The sequence below is a fragment of the Colobus angolensis genome, unplaced genomic scaffold, assembly GCF_000951035.1.
Source record: "Colobus angolensis palliatus isolate OR3802 unplaced genomic scaffold, Cang.pa_1.0 Scaffold510, whole genome shotgun sequence".
In the NCBI taxonomy this organism is placed as follows: Eukaryota; Metazoa; Chordata; class Mammalia; order Primates; family Cercopithecidae; genus Colobus; species Colobus angolensis.
Window position 1 is genome coordinate 174,182 of NW_012118600.1, and position 5,030 is coordinate 179,211.

The window sequence follows — 5,030 nt, forward strand, 5'->3', positions numbered from 1 at the left end:
AGGCAGCCTCTAAATCAGTCAGCTTTAACAAACTAAAGGAGGTAGTCCAAGGCGCAGATGAAAATCCGGCCATTTTTCTTAACCGGCTGACTGAGGCCCTTATTTAGTACACCCACCTTGACCCTGCCTCCCCCACAGGAGGAACCGTCTTGGCCTCATATTTCATTTCTCAGTCGGCCCCTGATAAACAAAAAAAATTTTAAAAGGCGGAGGAAGGCCCTCAAACTCCCATCCAGGATTTAGTCAAACTGGCCTTCAGGGTCTACAACTCCAGGGAGGAAGCAGCTGAGGCCCAACGACAGGCTAGGCTAAAACAGAAGGTACAACTCCAAACCCAGGCCTTGGCAGCAGCCCTGAGGCCAGCCGGCTCCAGGAGCTCCCAGGAAAGAGGTATTACCCGAGCGCCACCTGGTGCCTGCTTCAAGTGCCGCAACGATGGCCACTGGGCCAGGCAGTGCCCCAACCCAAAGGAGCCAACCCGCCCCTGTCCGAACTGTGGGCAGATGGGCCACTGGAGGTCGGACTGCCCCAACCTGAGGACAGTCGCTACGTCTCCATGTGACGGACCTCCTCCGGGTATTGGAGGCGCCTTCCAGCTCCTCGACACCGACGAAGATTGAAGAGGCCCAGGCTCGGGGACCCCTCTCACTCTCGCCGAGCCCAGGGTTTTGCTCCAGGTAGCGGGTAAGTCCGTATCTTTCCTCATGGACACGGAGGCTACCTACTCTGTTTTGCCTTCCTTCAGTGGCCCCAGCCATCCCTCCACTGTCACGGTCAGGGGAATTGATGGCACTCCCTCTGCCTACCACCAGACTCCTCCTCTGTCTTGCCCCCTGGATGGCTCCCTCTTCTCGCACTCATTTCTTATCATTCCTTCGTGCCCAGTCCCCTTGTTAGGACGAGACCTCCTCTCCAAGCCAGGGGCCTCAGTTCACTTCCGACCCAACCCCTCCCCAAACATTGAGTTCCTCTTCCCTCTCCTCTCACCTGACAAGCCCCACCAGGCTGACCCCCCACTCCCGTTTCCAGTCCCCATTAGCCCTAAGGTGTGGGACACCTCCACCCCAGTCATTGCCCAGCACCACACTCCAGTCCGCATCCGGCTAAAAGACCCTTCCAAGTTTCCCTCTAGACCCCAGTTCCCTATCTCCCTTGAACATCGACAGGGATTAAAACCTATCATTACATGCCTGCTCTGGCAGCACATTCTAGTTCCCACCAACTCACCATGTAATACTCCTATCCTGCCTGTACGGAAAAGCTCCAGGGCCTATCGCCTCGTGCAGGACCTACGCGCCATCAATGAGGCAGGAGTCCCCACCTTTCCAGTTGTTCCTAACCCATATACACTTCTCTGGCGCATTCTCCCCCCAATACCACTCACTTTATTGTCCTTGACCTAAAAGATGCCTTCTTCACCATTCTCTTACATCCGACTGTCAGTTTCTGTTTGCTTTTACATAGGAAGATCCAGACACTCATATTTCTTCCCAGCTGACTTAGACTGTTTTGCCTCAAAGGTTCCGTGATAGCCCCCATTTTTACGGACAGACACTGGCACAGGATGTTGTCCCCTGTCCCCTGACCCACAGCACACTATTGCAGTATGTCAATGACTTATTACTATGTAGTCCTTCCTAGGAGTGCTCCCTTGCAGATATTCCTACACTTTTAAATTTTCTAGGTGACCGAGGTTATAAGGTTACCCCAGCTAAGGCTCAGCTTTGCAGTCCTTCTGCCACCTACCTAGGCATACTCATCACACCCACTACAAAAAGCCTCACAGCAGATAGAATAAGCCCCCACTGGTTGCGGTACCCTTACCCAGCCCTTTTAACTCCTCTAACCTAACCCCCTCCTTTCCCCTTCCCGGGCGAACACTACATCAATGAGTCAGGACTAGTAGAAACCAATCTCCTCACTCTAGAAAAGATTCAGGAAAGACTCCACCAGAAAAACCTCGGATCAAGGCCCTCACTTAGGTGGTGGCAGTCGTCTGTGGCCGGTTAAGTCCTACCCTTTCTAAGCCTCTTACTAATCATTGGCTTCTTGCTACTCATAGCTCCCTGTGTCCTCCGCTTCACCCAGGACCGCATGAAAGAAGTCTCCCAGGTCACTTTCAATCAGATGCTGCTCCACCCGTATACCCAAGTTCCAACCTCCGAAGAACACTACGACGCCCCATACCAGCAGGAAACAGCCAGATGAACATGTCGCCCCATTTTCTTATTAGAAAGAGGTCGGAATGTTAGGCAGGAATCTAGACCCAACATGGCGGCGTTACCCAGCGTAGCAGGCCTTTTGTTAAAGACTCCATTCACCCTTGTACACACCCCAGACTTACATGCCTCAGAGTTCCGGCCGGGCAACCACACTCCCCCATGACCTGCAGCTCGCCTGCATTCCACAAGTTCGCAAATGGCAGTTTCGGTTAACAGTTTCCAAAGACCCCTTCCTCATGACCCTTACTCAACTCCTGCCCTAGTAGTTTCAAGACCCCCCAGGCCATGTTTGCACAACCAGCTTCCCTCCCTCTCAGGTTATAAGAAGCCCCTACCCTCCTCCCTCAGCGCAACTTCCTCAGCCCACCCCCTTTGGACCGAGGAACCTCGCCCGCAAGCCCTAATAAAAGGCTATTCTCACTGCCATTTGCCTTGTGTCTTCGTTCACGGTTTGGCTCCAGCCTCAGTTTACCTTTACACTTTTTTTTGAGCTACAGTCTGTCACCCAGGCTCAAGTGCAATGGCGGGGTCTCGGCTCACTGCAACCTCTGCCTCCCAGGTTCAAGTGATTCTCTTGCCTCAGCCTCCTGAGTAGCTGTGCCTATTGGTTCCCACCACCACGCCCAGCTAATTTTTGTATTTTTAGTAGAGATGAGCTTTCACTATGTTAGCCAGGCTGGTATCAAACTCCTGACCTCATGATCCACTCTCCTCGGCCTTCTAAAGTGCTGGGATTACAGGCGTCTGCCACCATACCCGGCTTATCCCTAGAAATTCTATGATAGCATGATGTTTAGGCACCTAAAGGCATGGTACTTGAGAAATGTGAATAAAAGATTGTAAGTTACAAACAGCAAGGTACAATCAGAGGTTAACAGTCTCAACCCCTAAATGTCACCTTGTATTACAGCATGTGCTGTATGTAAGCATATGTAAGCACATATAGGCATGTATATGAAATAGTGATACTTCATTCTCACTAGTATTTTTCATCCTTCTCACTGGAAAAATCTTTGATCATTTTTAATCAACATAGGAGTTTCAATGATATCTAGAAGTTTAAAAGGGCTTGTTCAAATTATGACCGTACACACTGACGAGTATGTGTCTGTCTCTTGTGTAAATTTTTTTTTATTACACCAAATTATGTTCACACAAAACCTTTATAATCGGGGGAATTAAAGAGCCTTCCTGGAAAATGGAGGTTGCAGTCAGCTGAGATGGTGCCATCGCACTGTAGCCTGGGCAACAGAGCGAGACCTGCCTCAAAAAAAAAAAAATCCTTTATTTTATCCATAAACTACAGTTTATATAGGCAAAGACAGTACTAAGCAATTTTAGGCTCTGCAGGCTCTTGTCTTGAATTAATACAACTTTTGCTAATTCTCTCATGAAGTTAATCTTCCTGCTTGTATGTGACTTAAATATATGTCAGAATATTTTTGTACAAAAGATTCATACATCTTTCCTGTTTGAAATTCCGTGTCTGAGGGGTGTATGTTGCTTATCAATTTGGAGAGAAAATAGATAATGTAATTCAATGTTAAAATAGATTAAAAATTGAGATAGAAAAACTGCTCAATTTATGCTTCACATGAAAATTGAAAATTAAATCAAGTCTACACATACAAAGGCATTATATATACGTGTGTGTGTGTATATGTATGTGTCTACACAAAGGCATTATATATACTTGTGTGTGTGTATATATATGTCTGTACACACACACATACTTTTTATTTTATTTTTGGAGACAGAATCTTGCTCTTCTGCCCAGGCTGGAATGCAGTGGCATGATCATGGCTCACTGCAGCCTCAGTCACCCCCAGGGTTCAAGTAATCCTGCCACGTCAGCCTCCTGGGTAGCTGGGACTACAGGCAGGCACCCTGCCCAGCTAATTTTTGCATTTTTTGTGGACACAGGGTTTTCCCATGTTGCCCATGGTGGTCTCAATCTCCTGGGCTCAAGTCAACAGCCTGCCTCGGCCTCCCAATGTGCTGTGATTACAGAAATAAACTAGTATGCCCAACTCAAGATTATTTTTTAAATGGTTTATTTTCTTAATAAATTGGGGTGCACAAGTCATTAAAAGGATTAAATTTAAGGAGAAAAAACCATTTTACTTTTCTACATAAAATTAAAACCAAAGCACATTAAAAGCGACAACCCGGCTGGGCACAGTGGCTCACACCCGTAATCCCAGCACTTTGGGAGGCTGAGGTGGGCAGATCACAAGGTCAGGAGATCGAGACCATCCTGGCTAACACTGTGAAACCCCGTCTCTACTAAAAATACAAAACAATTAGCCTGTAGTCCCAGCTACTCGGGAGGCTGAGGCAGGAGAATGGCGTGAACCCAGGAGGCAGACCTTGCAGTGAGCCAAGATCATGCCACTGCACTCCAACCTGGGTGACGGAGCGAGACTTCATCTCAAAAAACAAACAAAAAAGCAACAACCCAAGATGGAAATGACAAAAATTGCTTAAAATGTGTAACATAAAAAGTAGTCATTTAGGCTGGGCGCAGTGGTTCATGCCTGTAATCCCAGCACTTTGGGAGGCTGAGACAGGTGGATCACTTGAGGACAGGAGTTCAAGACCAGTCAGGCCAACACCGTGAAACACCATCTCTACTAAAAATCCAAAAATTAGCCAGATGTGGTGTCATGCACTTGTAATCCCAGCTGTTCGGGAGGCTGAGGCACGAGAATCACTTGAATGCAGGAGGCGAAGATTGCAGTAAGCTGACATCATGCCCTCCAGCCTGGCCAACAGAACTAGACTCTTGTCTTTAAAAAAAAAAAAAAA